This window comes from Ambystoma mexicanum, chromosome 2p, assembly GCF_040938575.1.
Source record: "Ambystoma mexicanum isolate Mex_15411 chromosome 2p, UKY_AmexF1_1, whole genome shotgun sequence".
Classification (NCBI taxonomy): Eukaryota; Metazoa; Chordata; class Amphibia; order Caudata; family Ambystomatidae; genus Ambystoma; species Ambystoma mexicanum.
In genome coordinates, this window is record NC_090923.1 from 313,468,726 (window position 1) to 313,492,113 (window position 23,388).

Consider the following 23,388-nt stretch of genomic DNA (forward strand, 5'->3'; position numbering starts at 1 on the left):
GCCAATGTAAGGGGAGGAGATGTGTTATGTCTGGCTAAGCTTGGTAGTGGGAATGCAGAAGGAATGCTGTGATGTCATGTGGAGTGTTTGTCTGAGTGTCGGAATGTTTGAGAGAAGGTTCTATGTTGGCAGGTAGTCAGCCTGAAGCCTGGGTGATGGGCTGCCAGTGTTTCTGTCCTATTAATGTAACTTACTTATGGACTATGTAACTGCTTGTGAAGGTGTCCTGAGAAGCATGTAATAAACCTAGCATGTCAACCTAAGAAGGCTGGGAGCTGCTTCGTAACAGGAAGGATTCCATCTTATCGTGGGTCAACGCTGACAATTTCTCATAGGTTAATATCGCCCACAATTTTGACAACCACTCTGATTTGGATAGTGTTAGTTTACCCTTCCAGTTCTGCGCCAAAGTGAGCCTCCAAGCTCTCAGCATACCCTTAATTACCTGCAGGAAGCCACCCGATTCCTCCTCAAAGGAGGAGACGCCAGAAAGTATTTCCAAGGGACTCTTGGCCAGGGAGATACCCACTATATCCTTTATCCAACTCAGAAGCTCCGACCAGTAGATTTGGATGAAAGGGCACTCGCACCACATATGATACCATGTACCCCATTGACCACAGTCCCTAGGGCACAGGGGGGAGAGTCCCGGAAACATTTTCAACAGTCTATCGTGGGAGAGATGCAATGCTTGAAGAATCTTAAAATTGTGTTCCATTGCTGCACTTTACAAAGTGCCCGAGAAGAAAACCTCATATATTTAGACCAGGTAGAGTCCTCTATTACAAACCCAAGTTTTTCATCCCAGAATTGTTTAAAACCTTGTCTACCTTGCAACTGGGCCATGATCAAAACCCCATAGATCCTTATGAGGGACCCGCTCTGTGAAAGGGACTCTACTATCACCTTCTCGAGGGGCTTGAGGGGGCACGCTAGATCCTTGTTCCGGGGGGGGGGGGGGTTCAAAATGCCTTTAATGCGGAGATAATCGAATATTGACATTGGGCTGTCCCCCATCGCCTCCGCTAGCTTGTCGTATTCTATGAAGGTATTCGGTCGGAACAGTTGGGCTGCCCTTTCCAGGCCCATGTCTGACCACTTCTGCATGTTTTAATCCCCTGTTACCCAGATCGAGGGGAAGGCCCCATAGAGATGAAAGAGGAGAGGGCCAGGAGGAGAGGACTTGATTCTCCTTGATGGGCCTCCAGAGATCCCATAAAACCGCGAGTGTAGGATGAGCTTTCACTTGGTTGGGGAGCTCACTTTTGGGGGTCCACAAGAAATCTCTGACTTTCCTTGGGTGCGTGTGGGTATCCTCAATGTATGTCCAGTAGGTGCGCATCTCATCTCTCATGTGTTTCAACATGACCCTGAGCTGGGCAGCCTTATAAAATAGGCGAAAGTCAGGAAGTCCGAAACCCCCAAAGGACCTCAGGAGAGTCAGGGTGGCGTGTCTAATCCTAGGTTTCTTGCAGTTCCAAATAAATCGCTGAATTATGGAGTGCAGGGATTTAAAATAAGACTCTGGAATCTTTGTGGGGAGAGATGTGAAGAGGTAGAGAAGACGGGGGAGGATGTTCATTTTAACAGACACCATTCGGCCGAACCACAAGAGAGTCAAAGGTTCCCACCTGGCTAGGTCTGATTTTTTTTTTTGGAGAAGATCTAGGGGAAATTTAATTCAAAGAGGGTTCCCAGGTCTCTAGGGAGGTAGATCCCGAGATATAGAATGGCGTTATGTACTACTTTAATGTCCCTCACTGTGCCCCCTCTCTCAATATTCCAGAAGCCCGACCCACCTGGCATTAAACAGGATTTTGTCAGGTTGATCTTCAAAACTGAGAAGGTTCCAAAAGTGCGAATCAAGTCGAGGAGATTAGGGAGAGAAGTACTCAAATTAGTCAGATAGGCTAGGATATCGTCAGCGAAAAGAGAGTTTAAAGTCCAGATCTCCCACCTCGATCCCAGTAATCCCCTGGTGTTGCCATATAGCTATAGCGAGAGGCTCCATTGCCAGTGCATAGAAGAGGGGGAAATGGTGTCTGGTGCCTCTGGAAAGAAGGAGCCTGTCGGATACAGTGCCATTTGCAGCAACTCTAGCCGAGGGCCTGTTATACAGGGAGGCTATCCATCGGCAAAACTTTTCGCCCAAACCAATTCTTTGCAACACCATGCCCATGTACAGCCATTCGACCCGGTCAAAGGACTTCTCTGAGTCTAATGAGAGTAGATAGGCTTCCAAGTTACTACTCGAGGCTTCCTGCAGGTCCAGGGTTTTTCAAATATTATCTGACCCTTGTCTGCCTGGAATAAATCCAACCTGGTCCCCATGGACCAGAGCCGGGAGATGCTAGGCCAATCTGTTAGCAAGCAGCTTTGCCAGGATTTTCACATCAGTGTTGAGTAGGGAAATGGGGTGATAGGATAGGCATTGAGTTGGGTCTTTCCCCTCTTTAGGAATAACCACTATAAGAACTGAAAACATGGATTGAGGGAGGAGCCTGGAATCAAGAGTGGAATTATAATATGATATGATATGGCATTTGTAACGCGCCTATACACAGGTGTTTCAAGGCGCGACGAGGCAGGGAGGGGAGGAACAAGGGGAGACAGACAACGATCCTACTAGGCCAGGTGTCATTCAGATCGCGCAAGTGCAGGGGTGGGGGAGGGGGAAAAGTGCAAGGGGAAGGGGAGGGGGGGAAGTGCAGTACAAGGTAAGTGGCGTAAAGTAATAAATAAATAGGGCCAGCTGGTGGCAAGTGCAAGGTAAGTGCAGAACAAGTGCTGGAAAGGGGGGGGGGGGCTGTAGGGATACAGAGACAGTCCTGCAGTGCAGAGGGGTTCCAGGGCATCAGTGCAAGTGGAGAGTGGCTGGGCCCAGGACCGAGGCCGTTAAGAGTGGTCCAGTTGCAGAATCAGTGCAGTTTCAGTGAAGAATATTAGCTGTTCAGCAGGGGAGAGGGAGAGAGAAAGCAGAAGCAAAGAGGAAGGTTTTGAGGTGCTTCCGGAACCGGAGATGGTTCTCCTCAAGTTTCAGGGAGGCAGGAAGGCTGTTCCAGAGGGAGGCCCCTGCCGCGGAGAGAGATCTACCCCCAGCTCGTTGCTTCGAGAAGCGGCTGACCCTGAGGGAGTTGGAGGCGGATGAGCGAAGGGCTCGGGAAGGAAGATATTTGGGAAGAGAGAGTTGAAGGTATTTAGGACCAAGGCCCCAGAAGGCCTTGTGGACAATGCAGAGGGTTTTGAACTTTATCCTCGCAGCCACTGGGAGCCAGTGTAGAGATTTCAGTCCTGGAGAGATACGGTCCCTGGGCTTGAGGCCAAGGACAAGTCTCGCAGTTCTGTTCTGGATGAGTTGCAGAGGGCGGAGAGTGGAGGCAGGCAGATTAAGATAGAGGCTGTTACAGTAATCCAGCTTTGAGAGAACCAGGGCTCGGGAGACAGTGAGCTTCTGGGGGAAGGAGAGGAAGGGAAGAATACCTCTGAGGAGGTGCAGCTGGTAGTGTGACTTCTTAGCGACGTCAGAAATATGAGAAGAGAAGGAGAGTGTGGAGTCGAAGGTGAACCCAAGGTTTTTTGCATTGCAGGTAGGAGCAGGGAGGGGGCCAAGGGAGGCAGGCCAGAGAGCTGCAGGGAAGGTGGGAGTGGGTGTACCGATGAGTAGAATCTCAGTCTTACTGGCATTAAGGCAGAGGTCATTGGCGGCACACCATTCCTGGATAGCAGAGATGAGGGAAGGAGAGGGGGAGGCTGAGGGTAGCCTGAAAATGAGCTGGGTATCGTCCGCATAGCACTGGAAATTAGGGCAGAGAGCGGCGATGCGGTGGGCAAGGAGTGCCAGATACTGGTTGAACAGCCAGGGAGAGAGATTAGATCCCTGGGGGACACCACAGGTGGAGAAAAAGATGTCGGAGAGGAAGGACCCCAGTTGGACCTGGGAGGGTCGATTTGAAAGGAAAGAAGTCAGCCACGCCAGAGCCTGACCAGTGATACCCAGGTTTTCACGGAGACGGTTGAGCAGGATGGCATGGTTGACAGTGTCAAAGGCAGAGGAGAGATCGAGCAGAATGAGAACACACGGAGTGTTGGAATCGAGGTTCAGGAGCAGGTCTTCACGGATGTTCAGGAGAGCGGTTTCCGTGCTTCTGGCAGCTCTGAAACCAGATTGATGGTCATGAAGACTACCAACAGATTCAGCATGGAGGTTAAGCTGGGAGATGGCCAGTTTCTCCAGGAGCTTGCCCAGGAAGGGAGTGATGGAGATAGGGCGATAGTTAGCCGGGCAGGAGGGGTCGGAAGAGGGTTCCTTGAGAAGAGGGTGCACAAGGGAGTGCTTGAGGGGGGAAGGGAAGACTCCAGAGGCGAAGGAGCGGTTGCAAAAGTCAGCCAGGGCAGGAGCCAGGGAGTCGATGTGGTCCTTGATAGTTTTGGAGGAACAGGGGTGAACCTGTTTAGACGAGACTTTCATAGATCGGACTTGTCTGGAAACCTCGTCAGCAGAGAAAAGTGGAAAGTCAGAGAAAGAGGGAGGAGGAGTGACTGCAGAAGGGCCAGAGGAAGAGCCGGGAAGGGAGGGAGGGAGGTGAAAGGAGGAGAGTGAGGACAGGATGTCCTGAGTTTTAGAGATGAAGTGAGAGGCCAATGCAGTGCAGAGGGCCTGGGAGGGGACAGGAGAGGTAGAGACTGCAACAGGGTTGGCCAGCTCCTTGCAGATTTTAAAGAGTTCGGCGGAGTTGTTAGATGCCGCAGAGATGCGGGCTTGGATAAGGGCTCTCTTCTTGGTGAGAACGGAGAGCCGATACTGCCTTTGGAGCAGGCGGCAGGCCAGTTTGTCAGAGGATGAACATGAAGCACGCCATTTCCTCTCTGCAACCCTGCACTTGCATTTTAGGGTGGCGAGATCCGAGTCATACCAGGAGTTTGGGCTTCAGGCGGATTCTCATGACGGGGGCAAGGATATCAAGAGTAACAGATATAGCAGAGTGGCGCATGGAGAGGGCTGTGTCAGGGTGGGAGTCAGCCGAAGGGGCAGGGGGGGGGGCGAGAAGGTAGCAGCGAAAGCCTCAACTGACACACGCTTCATGGGTCGGATGACCAAGAAGGTGGGAGGTAGTGAAGAGGGTGGCTTTGCCTGTGGGGTAGGGAGGGTGAGGTGGGAGGATAGGAGAAAGTGATCACTCCAGGAGAGAGGAGTGGAGAGAGGGACGGAGAGGGGAAGGTCAGAAGAGATCAGAGCATCAAGAGTGTGCCCAGCAGAGTGAGTAGGCCCAGACGGGAGAATAGAGAGTGAGAGAGAGTCGCAGAGGTCACGAAAGAGAGCAGTGGGGGGAATGGAGGCATCAAGGTGGATGTTGAAGTCGCCAAGAAACAACTTAGCAAGAAAAGGGGCAAGGGTAGATCCAAAGGTCTTGTAAAAGGAGACCGTAAAACCATCATCACCCGGGGTAGTACCTCCCTTCACCGAACTTATCGCATCCATTATCTCCTGAGGGGGTAATAGGGTTTTCAAGGGGGCCCGCTTGTTCCGGGGAAAGAGGTGGGATTGGCAGTGAGTCTAGGAAGTTGTCTGCTTCAGAGCCCTCTCCTGCATATTCCGAGGTGTAGAGGCATTCATAGTATAGGCGGAAGTGCTCCGCTACCCCTGGATCATCTATGCATTTGCCTTCTCCAGGGGGTTGCAGCGCATGGACTCTCTTGCTATTCCTAAATTCCCTTAATTTCCAGGTGAGGATCCTATCAGCTTTTTCCCCCTTCTCCATATATCTTTGCTTTAGAAACGCTAGTTTTCTCTCGGTTTGTCCCACCAAGAGGGCCGCTAGTTGAGCTTTGAGCCGTTGAAGCTCCGACCATTTGCCCAGGAACATTTGGGACCTGAGTTTTCCCCCCGGCTGCAAAGCCTCTATTTTTCTCTAAGAATCTTCTCCTCCCAACCCTCTCCCGTTTTCTTCTCGCTCCCATGCCGATGAGCACCCTCCAATCGTGGCCTTAAAGGCTTTGCATACACCGGCTTCACCCACCTCAGCATTGTCATTAAATGCGAAGTACTCTTTTATCGCTACCAAGAGTTCCTGGGACAGCACCTTATCTTGCAACAAGTCATTACTTGACCACTTCAAGCTCTGGGTTCGTTCCGAGGGCATCCCTATTTGGACCCGTACTAGGTCGTGATCTGACCATGGGATCAACTCCACCCCAAAGCTGAATACCCCCTCCTGAAGTGAATTGTCAACTAGGATGTAGTCGATACGGGAAAAGGGGGAGTGAGGGCTGGAGAAAAAGGTAAACAGGGGAGCGCATCCCTTCCGCGTTGAGTGGGAGTCCAAAATGCGCAGGTCAGTATTTGTGTTATGAAAGGAGGCAAATATCTTCCTCTGCTTGCGAGGGTCTGTGTATGGGTGATCAGATTTTCTGTCTACGTTGGGGTCGAGAACCATGTTGAAATCACCTCCCACCAAGAGAACCCCCTCCGTAAACTCCATGATTTTCGGCTTAGTCTCTTCCCAGAACTGATCTTGGGCCTCATTTGGGGCATAGACTCAGACCAGCATCCCCTTGTTACCCTTGATTTCCCCCTTGACCATTACGAAGCGGCCCTCCGGGTCCTTCCACTGAGATTGTAGGACAAAATGAGCTTTCGAGGAAACAACTATCGCTACTCCCCTTTTTTTCATCTGACATGAAGCGTGGAAGACCTCCTGCACAAGTTTGTCTTTAAGAGTCGTTTCCCTACCTCTCATCCAGTGAGTTTCCTGAAGGAATAGCACATGAAGTTTCAGCCTATTAAATTCCCTTACCACCAAAGATCGTTTAAGGGGGGAATTCAAACCTCAGACATTCAGTGAACCCAGGGTCAGTGATTGATTGGAGTCAGCCATTAGGGTGAAGACCGTCTCTCAAGATTCCCCTGGGGTAGAGCACATGAGCCATGTTCCCCAGCTGACTCCATACACTCCGATCCCTAATCGTACCAAAAGATTCCAAAGGAAGTGGATCCCAACTCGGTAGTAAAATAAGTTTCAAACCCAAAAACAACAATAGAAAGACCCCCATCAACCCTCCCTTCCCCCCCCCACCGAGTGCCTGGATTACACGTGAAATTATAAATGTCAACAAACCAGGCCACCAGAGTCCACCTCCGAAGGGTGCATACTCATAATACTCAAATACAACATTGAGCCCCCCTCCTGCTCTCCAAAGCAACAGATTTGTGGACTAGCGCCCCCCTTCCCCACCGGGGCACACCGGTGTTGCAGGATACATCACAGTTGATCACAGCCATCACATCCAGTTTGATGGAGCCGTGTCGGCTTCATGATCTCCAAGGACCTCTATAAGGCCGAGGCACCCACCTTATTGATCTATATGCGAGTAGAAAGCATGGTATGGTCAGGCTTTAGATGTGCCAGGCGAGGTCGGGGATACCTTCCAATATTTCCTGTGTCCACGCACTCGATGTCTTTCTGAGGGTCCGCTGGGGGTTCAGGACTCTGATGAGTCTTTTCCTTCGCCTTCTCGGCTGTCCCCCGGATTGCGATCGCCCAGGAGCTCGCTGGTCACCGTCTGAATATCATCCTCCGTGACCAGGGAATATTTGTATCCGTCATACTCAAATGAAAGGGAGAAAGGGTGGCCTCATCTGTATCTCATTCCTTTAGGCTGGAGCCATCTCATTAGGGGACCACAGACCAGGGTAAAGGTCGAAAGGTCTTGATATATTGTAAACTTGGCATCCTCCCAGGTGACAGGGCCCTTTTTCCTTGCTAGGTCGAGGATCTTAGGCTTCTCCGAATAGTAGTGGTACTTTACTAGGATCGACCTGGGACCTCTTTTGGGGGCTCTAGGAGCCCTGTCAATCATTGGTTCATCAGTGTTGCCCTCATCGAACAATTTACTGACCACTGAGTTGATGATCCTGAAAATGTTAGCCTGGGTCTCTCCCTCTCGTTCCGGGACCCCGAGAAATCTCATTTTGCTCCGACGCATCCTATTTTCCAAATGATCTAGTTTAAGGGTGCACTTCTCCTCCCTTCTTTCCAGATCTGACAGAGGCATGTCTATCTGGGTTTCTAGGAGGTTGACTGAAGTCTGATTCGCTTCCAGGGTTTGGACACGCTCGTCAGCTGAGTCCACTTTTTCATCTATCGAATCCAGCCTTTTGTCAATGTCTGCACTGAAGCCGCACATTTCTTCAAGTAAAGCAGTTATATTTTTGTTAACCGCCTGGACATCCAGGTCCTCTGCCTTGGTTGACATGTCAGTAGAGGACTGGGCTAGAGTTGGAGCGTAGCAATACTTTTGGAGGGATTGAGCCTAGCTCATTCGGGGATAACCCAGGTTTCGTCTGGTGGAGTGGAGGAAAGATTGCGTAGTAAATGGGCCTCCCCCTAGGCCCAGGCAAGCTGTTGAAGCTTCTCAAGGAGGTTTCTGAATGCTTCCCGGGTCTTCTCTGGCCGGGGGCGCTGAAACTGATCGTGGTGGGGTCCTCCAGGAGATATCAGATCTAAACAGTGGTCAGATCGACAGGAAGGCACAATCTGGGGTTCAAACACAATGGTGTCCCACGGTCTCTCAGGCGCTCAAGTTGCGGGGACGATATGCTGGGGTTGTCTCCCCCCTCGCGGTCATTCAAGAAGGGTGAAGAACCCGGTGTTCTCTCCCCAGAGTCATGATATGCAGACTGCACACCCTGGAAGATCACATATTTGGGCACCAGATACAAACTACTCCTCCCGTGGAGGGCAGAGGGGGAAAAAGGCAGGCAAGTATGAACGGGCCTGGCCCCCCTGCACCACCACCACAAGCGCCCACACAGCGCTGACCAAGGGAAGGGCTAGGAGAACAGAGAACGTCCAAGCCGTCCCACCGGCTCCGTTGGGGCGAAAGGAGTTCAATTCACTCACCCCCTGAGTCGGCAGTAGTCCCAGGGAAGGTTCCGTTGGCGAGAAGGCAGGCTGGAGAAAGCGATCACAGAGGGGTGTCACTAGTAAGAGCCTCCGACCAGATCTGCTGCAATCTTCTGTGGGGGGGGGGGCGGATCCCCCGCCTGCCGTCGGTCACAATCTGCCAGCAGAAAGCAAGTGCGGGGGGCGGGCCAAGCCCTCGATGGTAGTCACCAAGGTGGGGCGGGCGTGGGGTCCCACTCCGCCGGGCCCGGCGACCCGGAGCGCTCAATTTTGGGTTACCCAGGCACCTCGGGTCCCGATTCGCCTCCACTCTCTCGTGTTTGGGACGCGGTGCTGGCTCCGGCGGGGGACAGGGAGGCCGCGGTTCGCCCCAAGCTGGATTGCCAGGCCCCTGTGCTCCGCGGCTCTCGAATTGATTGCGCGGAGCAGCGGGGCAGGTGAAAGGGCGGTAGCCTTCTCCCTTAATTTACTTGCAGCCCGAACTCGGGCTCTGCTCCTCCTACGAAGACCAGGGAAAGGCTCGGCTGACGCTCCTGAGGGAGATAGGGGGGGGCTCAAGTCCCTTAGATTGCACCCCTCGGAGGAGACAGACGAAGGAGCGTCAGATCATCTCGGCGCCCCCTGGTGGCTCCCTCTGAGACCTTTTAAGGAGTATGGGCATGGCGTGGATCCATGCGTAGGTGTGAAAGTCTCACTCTTCCAGCCTGCCTTTGTCACATGACTGGACACTGTGAAATTGGCTTTTCTCTGTGTTTTTTTCATATATTTGATTTAATTCTACCAGTTCTCTGACGTCTGTGACTTATCTTGACCTTTCTGAACAGGATCCTCTGTTCTCTTCTCTCCTTAATTGTATCCAATGTCGTCTTATTTCAGCCAGATAAGACCTTGGCTTCTTGGTATGGTCATCCTTAGCTGAGTTTTGCTTTGTCTTGATTCTCGATTTTCTTGCTGCGACATGCTCCATTTGAGGCCTTTTGTAACCTTTGTTCAATTCTGCTCATATGCGTAGTGGACTTGCATTCATACATAAAGTGCTTCTTGACGTATATACTTGTAAACGTTGATGCTTGCCGCAATCTATCAACTATTAAGCATAAGCTAGCTTCACGATTTCTTTGCCTCTTGCAGTTACTTGCATCTGTACACGTTCAAACTAACTAAATATCTTCATCATGTATTTTGAGCCCACGATGTAACTTATCCATGGTATCTTCTCTATATTTCGTCTCTTGTCAGTATTCTCAGGTCATTATATCTTGTATATGTACATCAGTCCGATTTCTTATGATGTCACCATTCATCTTCCTTTATTATTTTCTTTGCTTCTTCAGGTATTTTATTCAAACAACCGTCATATTGTTTAGAATTTAGGGATGGCTTTTTTAATGGATACCTTACTGTCCAGGTTTTCTTAGATGTCGGTATATTAATAGGTGCTGTTACACTAATAGGTACTAGGCAGAAGCCTATGTGCTGCTCTCTGCAAATTGAACAGCTCTTCAAACGTCACATACTTTGTTGTGAACTCAATAGGTAATGAGAGGGGGGCAATTGGAATGGGGACGATATTCGATACTTCCTCCTCAACTTATCCCCCACTCCCTCTTCCCCTCCTCTCTTGCATGTTCTGAATACTCAGAAGGCCTCGTAGGTTCGTCATTATCCCCCAGTGTATATATTGCTTTCAATCCCATGTGCCCTCACTGTTACCATGTGGGCGCTTTGAAACTCAATTTACCTGTTGTATGAGCACCTAACAAATGCACAATAAAATAAAATAATTTATCAGCAATGCTTTAGGTTCTCTTAGGTGTAGCTGGCCAGCGCATTACTTCATGCAGTACATTTCAATACCAACAAACTGTTACTTAGCTCAATGAGCTTGCTGCTCTGAACCAGGGTTTTCTTATTCTGTTGGTGATATACACTTTAATTCATCTGAAAAGAAAAACTAACAAATCTGAACATGATTGCCTGGTTTCATGCTATCCCTGTTTCGCTCTGTGGTCTATCACCAAAGTAATTGCACTGATTCCACAGCCATCTGCACATTAGTGGCCCTGCAGGAAAGGTGTCACCACACTCAAGCACCCGTATTAGGCTAGATTTTCCCTAGATAGGTTTGGACCGCCATCCTTTCCCCTTTTCCAAACGTATCTCTGGGTGCTGCAGGGTACAAGGATGTAGACTGGTGGGTGGTACCCGGTAAATGATTCCCAGAGTCTTGCTGCTGCTTTGCTGAAAGCCTTGCATGCAAGCAATTATTGCAAATGCTGTTTCAGCTTTGTGCACCACGCACATGATGGCTGCCATGGCAGCAGTTTCTTTGCAAAGCAGTACTGGGTGATATTGTTCCTGTGGTTTTCTACTGTTTACTTGGTTTGTTGGTTCAGCACCTCATTCTGACATATTTGTTCTTGCACCTGAGGCATGAAAAGAAGCTGGCCTTCCAGCTACAGTGCCTTAAGTTTTGACTAAAGTATTCCATGTCATTCTGTGGATTTGCCTTGACTCCAGAGTTCACACATTTAGCCCAGTGTGGTTTTGACCCCTTGCACTGACCGATCTGCACAAAATCTCTTTGTTGTATCTCAGTTCGGATCATGATATCAAGCAGTGCATTTCTTACTAGGCAATGAATTTCAAGACCCTTGGGGAGTAGGTGCAGAACTAGGAAGAGCAATGCTGAGAACTTGAATGAACAGTCTAGTCTTTTATATCCGTTTATGATAAAAATAAAAGAAGGACTTATTATCTTGTCAAGCCAGCCCTTGAGCAACAGCAGGTGTGGAAGCTGTGAGGTGCGGGAGCAGAGAGACAGCGTAGACCTCAGAGCAGAAGAAGCCAGCGAGTTGCAGAAGGCAGCCCTCCAGGACTGGATGTCCGTCAGTCCTTTGACCGTGAGGCCAGGCAGAGGTAAAGGCTTCCTAAGGAGGTGGACCGCAGGGGTCCCAGCGCCATACTTACATTGCCGGTAGTCACAGGTCACAGAAACAGACGCGAGAAGCTGACGCCCACAGAGGAGGAACGTCGGCCAACTCCAGCCCCCAGATGAGCCACTGCCATGCGCAGGATTCCCTAAAGGTAACGGGGACAATGGTTGGACCGACTGGGGCGTAGGGAGGATAGCGGGGCTCGATCCATGCGCTGCAATGGTCGTGAGGCCTAGGACGAGCCCAAGAAGATTCTGGGATCCAACAAAAAGTTGTGAAAGTTACACCCACACACCCAGAGAGGGAGGAAACAGGGTCTGGGACCCTGAAGAGAGAATTATGAAGATTGGAGGGAATCTCCTTCTGGCTAGTGGTCGAGTAAAGCCACTGACCATCTGGGAAGGGTCAAAAACCTAGGAACAAGAGAACAACACAAGTCTTCTTCCTCCTGACAGTACTTGGGAGAAAAGGGCTCCAAGTACCCAAATAGAAAAAAGAAGAGAAACACAGGTCTTAGTCCCGAACCCATGAAATAAGATCCCTACAAGTCATCTTCTTCCTGGCAGTACCTGTGAGTGAGCTAAGTATGCCAACTCAAAGTAGCAGAGAAATACGGGTCTGGGATCCGCACCCACAAGAGAAGAGTAGAAATCATCTTGCGAGTGGCAGTACTTGGCATGGGGGTGAACCAAGTCTGCCCAAGTCTGGAGACCAAGAAGTTCTGCTTAATCTCTAGTTTAGTTTTACGTGTAAGGGACAGATTGATTTGCACGGACATTATGACAGAACACTTAGTGTTTTAGTTGAGACAGGGAAAACCCTCTTAGAGATATGGAACATTATGTTTTCTCGTAATTGTTATTGACTAATAAAACTCTATAGCAATTACCAGGCCACATGTGTGTCTGTCCCCTCCTTCTGCACCCTTACATGGGGTTTAAGAAATGTTGCATGTCGTATTGATTTGAAGGGGGTTGTTTTTAGCTAATTGAATTTTCTGGCAAGTGAAACCAGATTTTTCTGGTTGAGTGCCGCTCTATTTGTCCTTGAGTGATGGATGCACTTGATTTTGTCATTGAGGCTTGGGGATTTTGTACTGAATTTTTTTTGTTGGTTCCTTACCTTTTTAAGAGCGCCAGCTAAAGATCAAACAACTTGTTTCTAGTTTTCATGGTTGATTTAAGTTATTTGGTCACACAAGAGGCTAGCATGTCCAAAGTGTTTTTTATTTCTGTGTAAGTATGCCTGAGGCAAACTTCAGTGTCTTGTGTACGGTGTGTACTGTGGTCTCGTGGTTGAATATGAAATTGTCATCGAATGCGAACAGTGAGATTTGCGTCTCTGTACTTAAAGAAATTTAGTGTTCCAGTTAGCTCCTTTACACTGCAATCAAACATATGGCACCCATTACCTGCTCCTAATTAACTCTGTTCTTTCATCTATTAATACCTACTGCAATCTTCCCGGCCGTTCCCATGGTGGTTACTGTAATACCCATTCTAAAGAAGGCCACTACCAACTGAAACAATCCAGAAAACAATCCCCCTGTCTATCTCCCCCCCCACTTCTCAAAGGGTTTGATATTTGTGGTATTCAAACACATCACAATCTTGGGGGAGGCCAACAAACTCGGTGGCCCTTTCGAATATGTGTTTCTGAGCAAACAGTCCATGAAAAGTTCCCTCAACCATGTCTCCAACTTCCACTAACATTCATTGCATTCTCTCATTTAATTTCTGGCTCCTTGATCTCTCTTCTGCATTTGATATTGCCCTCACATGGATCACCTGCTTATCAGGAGATTGAGATCTCTTGGAATGCTGGCATCTCCACTGCTATCGCCTCCCCGTAGGCGTTCGCCAAACCACTGTTCATAACCCACTTCTATTTACAGTATGCACCTCTCATTGAAAACTCCTCTCATCTTTAGTTTGTCTTTACTTTTTTTTTTACAGGTCATTCCTAAAAAACCTTATGTTTCCGCTCCTTTACAAAGCGCTACCGACCCACATCACCAAGTGGTTCTTTTCCATTCATCACTGTAACAGTCAAGAGGGTCAGTTATACCACAGAGGGGCCCGAGACCCAGAGACCCACATGGTTGGGGAATGGTGGGGCCAGGAGACAGTTAGTCCTGGAGAAAAACGGACAGGAAAATATAATGTGGCACTCCAAGACGGGGACACAGGAGATGGAACGTCGCGTTTATGCAGGACGGCAGAGATGCCGACGTTCGACTCTGGCAGTCGTCAGGAAGACATGGAACCTCCGGGCGGTCACACTCGAGCCATAATGCCATGTTCATGCGAAGTATCAACGCAGTCAACGTTCGACTCCGGCAGCAGTCAAAGGACCGCAAGCCGTGAGAGGCAGGGCTGCCGCGGCATGGGAAGCCACGGTTGTTCAACAGCCCACATAAGTGCCGCAGAGCCGCGGAATATAAAAGAACAACTTCGTGACACAATAACAGTACAGCCCAAAAGCACGGATCTCACAGAGACACACACAGTCCCTTCCAGGGAGAAATTAAGCACTTACCTGGGCAGAGGAGACTGGGACAGGGAGCAGATGGAGGTCGAGGAGGAAGACAAGTTGAAATGCATCAAGGGAAAAAGGGGCGGGGCTTGGGGAAGTTTATATAGACTAGAGGAGGAAGTGAACACTAATTGGCCTGTTAAGTTCTGCCTATATAAAGACAACACTGGAAGGCAAGAGTGTGTTCATTCTTGGTTTTGTTGCAGATCGAACCAGACAGAACATCCAGAGCTACTGAAGGCTGGTGGGTGTATGAGGACTAGGAGTAGAAGTCTTGCCAGAAGTCCTTACCCCATTCCCTGCAAAGAACAGAGAAGAAACCCAGCATAAGCACAAAGAAAGACAATTGCAGAAAATAATTCTGAGTGAAGCTATTTTACTTTTACCATTTTTTTAAGTCTGAATAAAGACCCATTTTTTATTTCTCTCAACACCGCCTGACTGTCTCATTGTTACAATCACGGAATGGCATCACGTGGCTGGATGCTTAACTCCACAAATTCAGAGGAGAGCTTTCTCCCCATCCCTAACACCAATCGCCTTTTCCATTTCATATTTCCTTTTTCTAATATTATAGTAATTCTCTTTTATAGCCATCTTAACCTCCAAAAACTCATTACATCTACCTCCACAGCTGCAAGGATGAACCTTCTGAATATCAGGAAAATGTAACCCTACTTTCCCTCTCACACTCTCAGATGCCACGACTGTCTCAAACGTACTGTTGCTCACCCTCTTGCGCTGTCTCACCCCACTCCACTGGAACAACCTACCTCACGAAATCAAGAACATCCCCACTCTGGCCAGCTCCAGAAATGCCCTCAAAGTACACATTCTCGGACACTGCCCCCTCATTCCACAATGTCACTCTTTCTTCACAAATCACCGACATCTACTGTTTGTATTTAAGTATGATTTATTCAGGGAGTTTGTGCTAGCCTTAACATAGCTTGTACCTATTAGTCTCTCCAAATCCATTATTAATCTTCCACCCTTCAACTTTCCTTCTACCGAATGGTTCTTTGAGCAGTCGTTATACTTTGCCATAACTCTGTAAAGCACCCAGTAATGGGAGTTTTACTTCTGTCAATATTTCTACAATGTGTATGGTTGAAGCACTTGTCTCCCCAATAAATGCAAAATACAGATAGATAGCCAGGTAGTAAACATAGTAATATACTAATAGTGCAGTCAGAGCATACCACGGTTTTCAAACTCTGCAAATACTAGGGTTTTACACATTAGGATTATATTGGGATTGCAACCTGGGATTGTACTAGGCTGGTCAAACTGATCTTGTGTTGGGGTTGATCAAAATGAGCATATACAGATGTTAAAAAGAAAGAGAAGCATACTTGAATATGTGAAACTAGAAATATACTGGGATTGTCAACCTGGAAATATACCAAGGTTGCGAAGGTTGGAATTATATCAGCATATAAATGGTAATGTGCATATTGGGAGTATAATGGGATTAAGAATTCACAGGGAGTTTTGAACTACGGGTATAGTGGGTTATCCAACTGGACATATGAGGGCATTGTCAAACTGGGAACATGCCTGGACTTTCAAACTGCCAGCAGGCCAGGATTGGGCAAACTGGAAATGCAATGGGATTGGATTCACTGGGAAATTACTGGGGTTTGATAAAGTTGTAATATACTGGAATAGTCAAACTTTGAATTTACTAATATTGTTTAAACTGGGCATGTCAAATTAGGTGTAATGAGAATGTTGCAAACTGAGTATCCTGGGATTTTGCAAACTGGGAATATATATCCTACTTCTAGGTTTATTAAACAAGAGTATATTGGGGTTGTTTATGTGTGAGCATACCAGTCTTTTCAAACTGGAAGTAGAGGTTTTTGTAGGAATTAATTTAAAAATGTTTTATTTTTTTTATTATATAATTCTTTTCACAACTTTTACAATTTACTTCTCAGTTTCCATATCAAAATCTCCCCATTTTTTTATGTTCATACCTAGTAAGTTACTTCAGTGAAATTAACCTTTTTAAAAGAAAAATTCATTCATCATTAGATTTCTTTAATACCCCACTAATCATATTGATTGCACAAATAAAAGAAACCATACCAATCACCCATCTAGTCTTTTCTCCATTGATCAATAAATCACAACGGTCCTTGTCATTTAGGGTTTGAAAGTCTCATCAATGGTTCCAAAAATGTTTGTTGCTCCTTATGCAGAGCCTCGCAAGATATACAAAGATGTTTTATTGATTTTACTTGTTCCGGAACTTCACAGAATCTACAAGTATTAATTAAGGCCTTACCACGAATTGCTTTTATTTAATTTATCGCAAGTAAATTTAGTCGCATCCTCATAAAGGTTTTCTGTTCGGAAATTTCAGTAAGTAGCCACAGAATTGATTGAGTTTGTGTTTATTCATAGGCAAATCTCGGCGCTGCTTTTTCTCATGTGCGTATCCAATCTAGCTCCATTTGCTTTTTCTTTACCTTAGTGGGGTTAGACAACAAGTCAGCCTCCGTACAAGCAATTTCTGTCAAGTTTTATTTAGCTTTCATTGCCCAAGTTTCCAGGATTTTGCTGGATCCATTTGTCAGTTCTTGATTGATAATCTGGAAGATACTTGGACTTGTTGGTGATATTATTTTCCTGAGTAAGGCCAAGCTGTTCCATTCGACAGTCGAGCGCAGCGATGTTAGACTAAACTCTCTACGTATAAGGAATATCATTGTTGAATTCGGCAGGTTGAGTGTCTGCCTCCAAAACGTTCCTTCGAGTTTTTCCCACAAGGAGTCTGGGATGTAGGGCATAGCCTCGACCTTTTTATAAGTCAGAATAGGTACGACTTTCGCACAATAGAAATGTATAACTGCTAATAGTGAAAAACGGCTGTATTTTGGATCCATCATCCTTGCCTGGGTAGTCAGAATTTGAACTTCTTCTAGTAACATTTCCTGCATTGGTGTTTCAATGTGGCTGTTACTGACTATGACCCCAAGGTATTTATATTTTTTTACCAGTTCAATTGTGTTTGATTTCAGGTACCATTTAAAATAGTCTTTTCTGGTATTGCCTTTTTCCAAACACAAAACTTTTGTTTTTTCTTGATTTATTTCCCGATGGTCTGCAGGCTATACAGTTGTCGTTGCAACCCTATTTCAGTCTGGTCAATCAAGACTATGTCATCTGTTTAAAGAAGTCTTTTTATTCTTAGGTCGAGAAGATCTCACTTCTTTTTCAAAATCTTCGATATCCCATATGACACAGTTGTATATCGCCGGGTCCGAGGGGCACCACTGCTTGACCCCTCTATATGTTCCAATCTTTGAGGATAGTAGCCCGATTTGGTTTAGATGCACTCTAATTGAGGTTTCATAATGGAACGCTATGAGAGGTTCCATTATATTGATTGCACAGCGTCTTTCTGCTACTTTATCCCAGGCCAAAACACGGTTGACCTGGTCAGAAGCCTGGACCAGGTCAACAAATGCGATGTAAATTTTGGTTGTGCCTTTTTGTGTTTTCCCTTTCAGAATACTAAGCAGAAGAATGTTAGCTGATGTGCCGATTCCTTTTCAGAAACTCGTTTGAAAATGATCAATCCACCCCTTTTTCTGTGTTCATTCCTGGAATTGTGACAACAGTAAGGGGCCGAATAACTTTCCAATAACATCTAAGAGTGCTACAGGGCGGTAGTTTTTCAGATATTTTTTGTTTCCTCTTTTAAAGATGGGCACCACCACTGCTGTCTTCCATGATGTGGGAAGAGTCCTGCTCTGTATAACTTTTTTGAAAACGGCATGGATGAGTTGCGCCCATTCCTCAGGGAGTTCTTTGAACATAGCATTAGACAAGCCGTCACGGCCAGGTGCCCTAGAACGACTCAACTTCGAATTCATTTAATGTGTGCAGATTGGTTCACTGCGATGGTTACAGTATAGTATACTGAATTTGTCAAAGTGCAAATATACTTGGGCTGGTGAAACTGAGATTACATACTAAAAATGTCAATCTGAATATTCTGGAACTAGCAAAAAGTACACATACTCTGCACAGGTTCTGTAGAGAGACATGATAACGCTCTCATCAATTGTTGAACATCGGTCGCTGTTCCGAGTCGCTTATCGCTTGACGTGCTTTGCACTCTGAAGTAAACTGCACTGAGAATGGGCGCGGCTGGCTGGCTGACATAACCCAGAGCAGACGTGGAGGCGAGGCGAGAGTTATCATGCTGCATCATACTGGGACCTTCTGTGCGCTCTGCCCACCTGTGGCCTCACCCTGGCATGGTGCAAATATCTCAGAAACAGTACATCCTGCAGTCTTGAAATAAGGTTTTCGAGGTCTTCAAGCTTTGTTCCTCATGTCAAGACGCTTAAAAGTAGCTTTGTCAAGTCCTTCTACGACCACATTGATGCTTCACTGATATCAGGCAAGCGCCTCATGTGTGAAGGGGCTGAAATCCAGGGAAAGAGATTGGGTGTCCAAATGTCTTGTAGCCAGTAATATCTGGAGGTCCTAACAGGTAACTATGCAAAATCTGGAGCAGATTGGTGTGGAATTGTATAAGGAACAAACTAACAGATGTTCTGCTTTATACAAAGAGATTATTTAAACTCTAAATGGTAAACTGGGAATTGTAAGGAAGTCAAGGGTGTTTATTGAACTTCAATTGGTTTTGAAAAATGCCTATCTAATCCTAAATCTAAAGATGGGAGCAAGCTTTGACCATAAAATAATAATAACGCAGTCCTAGTGGTGTCTTGTCAAAATAAAAGGGCCTATACTAATAAACCTTTTGCCAATCCGTACCTCTAAATACAAATTGTGTGGGAAGCAATGTTATGCAAAAGAAAAGTGTTCAAGAAATGATATGTCAAGATATTAAAGCCGTTGGCTTCCCTTCCCCACGTTTTCAGCCGGGGCAAGGCAGCACACTCGAGCTCAGCACAGTCTATGGCTTCTCTAGCATGAGGGTGCAGTGCAAAACCTCAACATCATGGCCTTCTGTGCCAAAGTCTCTTTGCCATTCAAAGTCTCTACTTTCAGAGGGCCTGATGTAACAAACAAACAATAAAGTACCTTTTCTATTTGTATTTCACATATACACAATTTTCTAAGGTGATTTACTATTCCCCTCGGATCCCCCTCCGCCGGGCTCAGATGCACTTTAACACAATATTCTCAGGATTTTTACATATCCAATTTCTTGGATGATTCGCGGTTCACCCCGGATCCCCCTCTGCCGGGCTCAGATCTGCTTTGACAGAAAACTTTAATCAGGCTCGGACCAATTTGTCTATTGTAACATAAAACTTGCTTTAACCCAAATATTGAAATCAACCTACCTCTGCCGGGCTCGGACCAACTTTATCTACTTATTTATAATCTTTCTTTACTGTATCAACATTGAAACTTTCAATTGTGTGCATGAATTTTTTTGACCCGTCACTGGAGGACTTTGATTCACAATCGTTTGCCACTCTCACTTTTGTCAACTCTCAGCTGGATACCTTACAGAGACCTTTGATTGAGCACAAACAGGGTGCCGGACCACTTGGTGAAAGGTACTGTATCTTGGTTTCAAAGTTCAATCACTCATCTGCAGTTCAACTTTACTTGCGTTGGTTATCACACGTGTTTCATACAATGTTCTTTCCATCTCTCACCATACAATGTTGCCGCCTGCAATCTTGGCTTCAACACAGACCGGTCCTGTATCGGTCTCCCCAACTCTCCGGCTGTGCTGATTTCACTGGCGCTGCTTTGTTTTTGGAGCCATGGACAATACCACAGCAGCTGGCGATTCTCCCTGCCTTGATTAACGACGCGGGAGGGCCCTAGGTAACTCAGACACACAATGTAGGAATCTGCAGCCTGATTTCCTGGTCTTACGCTTTCTATTCTCGAGGTTTTGTGAAAGTAACGGTTCCTTGTCAAAAAGGTCAACAAAATGTCCCTTCTATTTCACTGTCTTTCTCATCTTGTTTAACTGCCATCTTGGAACTGTTGTTTCCTCGTGTGCTTTGACTCGCTCAAAGGGTGCTCTCTTGCTCCGTCTTATCCGTGTGGGGAAGTGTAATGCAAGTCAGGTGTGTGTGATGGTCAGTAACTGCCTGTCCGTGCCTGACCATTGTATTGGGACAAGTCAGGTATACGGCTCGGGTGTTAGTCTGTGTTCTCTAATAGCGGGCTGTCTGTGAGAAAGTGTTTTGTGTTGTAGATGGCATGGGGGTTGAGTTCCTAAATATCCTACCTGGTACAATGGGGTAAAGGTGTTGCAGGGAAGGGGATACCCCGTCTCACCATCTGGTGTCCCACTCCCACTGCCCGAAGACCCCTCACCCAGGTGATCCTCCCCCACTGGTCCACCCCCAGGAACTTGATCCAAAAGCGATGGCCATGTCCTGGCAACCTGGATGACCGATCCCCAGGGACTAGTGGGTGAGACACCTTCTGGTTTCTCACAGAATATACTGGGATTTAGAAAACTGCTTGTGCTAGAACTGTTTAACAGTAAACTTGTATATTCCAGTTACATCAATGATCATCAATGTATTTGTGAATATTGGTATATCCTAATTAGTAGGTGGGTAGGAGGTGTGGGGGCAAAGGAGAGGGAATGAGATTTTTTTTCTTCTAAATTCCCTCTCAAGGGAACTAGTTGGATCGTGTTTGGGGTGGCACAATGGTTGTTTGGTTCTTCCTATATCATTCAGAATGTAGTACTTATGGTTATTTGGATAGGGGCTATGACAGCTTCTTTGCTAGGGGGGGCTCGTAATTGGGGTGGAATCAAAGGGGATGGATACAATGGTTATCAGCGTCCTAAGGTGTGAACAATTTGCACAGAAAAAAATAAAACTGACATTTAATCAAGGTTGAGAAACCTCAACATGGGAGATGAGTACTGCCTTTAAGTTCTCCTCAAGGGCAACAATTGTGTTTGTTCATATTATGGCTCAATAAGCGATGATCTCTCTTCATTACACAATCTGACAATGGTACTGATATCTTGTTCTCAACCCTATACAATAGCAGGTGATTTTAATGGCATAATGTCAGTAAAGATAGATCCTCTTTGCAAAGTTTTCACTGCAATTATTACAATGTAAAGTGGTTTAAATTAAACAGATATTTCGTTGTGTCTTGTGTTCCCTTCCTTGGTCCTGCATGGACGCTTGCTTGATACAATGCCTGGTGGAATGTATGCCTATGGAATGCTGTAGTGGTTGTACCCCTGTACGTTCCATGAATGTCGGTTGCAGTGAAGCAGTCTGTGAGAGTGGAGGCTGGTGGATGTCTCCTGTGCACCTTCCTACTTACTTACCTGTGGACTTACCTGATGTATATACATTGTCACTGGAACTTATCAAAGAAGTTCACTTCCCTTGCCTGCCATATCAGACTTTCATTTCACCCTGCAACACTCAACCCTGTACAATAGCAGGTGACTTTAATGTCAGTAAAGATAGATCCTCATTGCAAAGTTTTCACTGCAATTATTACAATGCACAGTGGTTTTAGATGAAAAGGATTGGTGTGCTCATCACCACGATGCATTATTTAGCAATAGCACCACCAGTGCTAGATTATTTTGTTTAAGGCTGAACATCTGAAGGTTAAGTCAGAGATAAATCTACAGTCAGTCTCACGTCATCACTACGTGTTGGAAATAGTACTTGACTACCATTTAGTCAAATTTATGACAACACAATGGTGACATATGGACCAGCTAGGCCTCTAGGAATGTGGGCAAGTACACACATTAAGTACATTGACTTAGGGATGCTCCTGAGTGATCTGAGACAATTATAAGGCCATCCTGAGGGGATGAAAGATTTAGCTAAATATTGGAGATAGGACAATCAGGATTGTCCAAATATTCTTTGTTAGTTTTCTGCCATGCCATGTGAAATTGTTTGCTGTCAGAAGCGGTTAATATGCCTGTGCCATCATAAAGTCATTACATTGCTCCACAAAAATACAATCGCTCATTGGCGGCAATAGACAGTGTTAATTCTATTTGACTTTGAAAGGGACATTTTGACCCCATTATTCTTGCCTTCCAAAGTGGAGTATAATTAAGTGTGGATATGGCTACAAAGGAGAGTTTTTATGTGTATGTGGTTTTCACTCTCTAGTTTAGATTTTGCAATATAAGTGGATGATGAAGTAAACCAACAGTAACAGGGTTTCCAGGATGTTTAAAAAGCCAGTTTTAGTCAAATGTGTGCTCGAATAGTGTCTCTACTTAGTGAGGAAAAATGTATCTTCATTTCTGGTGGAGGCACAAAAGTTACAGATGTTTGCAATTTGTATTGCCTTTATTTCTGAATAATTACATTCTCTTGCTTAATTGCGCTGATCTTTTTACTTCTACTGACTCTGGTCTGGCCGTTGGTTAGATCTATTACATTTTCAATGACAGTTGGCCAGAGGGTTGGAGTAGGCTGCGGTTAGTCAGGCAGTTCCTACACTTTGTATGGGTAATATGTATTGCTAGAGAGGATGAAGTTTTGCCGTTTCTAATCAGTCGATAAACGATTGGGTGTACAGAGCGCTGCATGGGGATAGGATTGCTGTCTGCTAGAGGGTGGAGCCATCTGGAGTTGTTTTCTCTTTCACTTCATTGTACACCTATCTAGCTACTTCCTATGCCTACCCCACAAATGCAACTTTTAATTATACCTGGCCTTCAGTATGCAGCCACATTTGACACAAGTCACTCTGTAGATCATTCTGTAAGGACCTTTTAGGCAACCAAGCATACTTGTGGGCAGAAAAGACACAATCTGGACTTTGAACTAAAATATGGGTCTGTGAGATAATGTAGTCTAAATTACCATTTGGTCATTATACCACATGTGGGTTTGGGGCTCTGTGAGATCTTCTTTGAATGCTAATTGGCCTTTGGTTGTTCTAAGGTCAACTGTATGTATTGTTGGTCTTGTTTCACTTCCTCACTGTTTGACATAACTAGATGGTGGAAGTCACCTGTAACTTGGACGTAAGCGATTTGCGAT

At 46.4% G+C, this 23,388-nt stretch overlaps 1 protein-coding gene across 5 annotated transcripts in view; it reads left to right on the plus strand.

The window, feature by feature from the left end:
* Positions 1 to 23,388, plus strand: part of CACNA1D (calcium voltage-gated channel subunit alpha1 D) — a 2,225,258-nt gene that overhangs the window by 1,652,419 nt on the left and 549,451 nt on the right. The gene's annotated exons all lie outside the window — the stretch shown is intronic.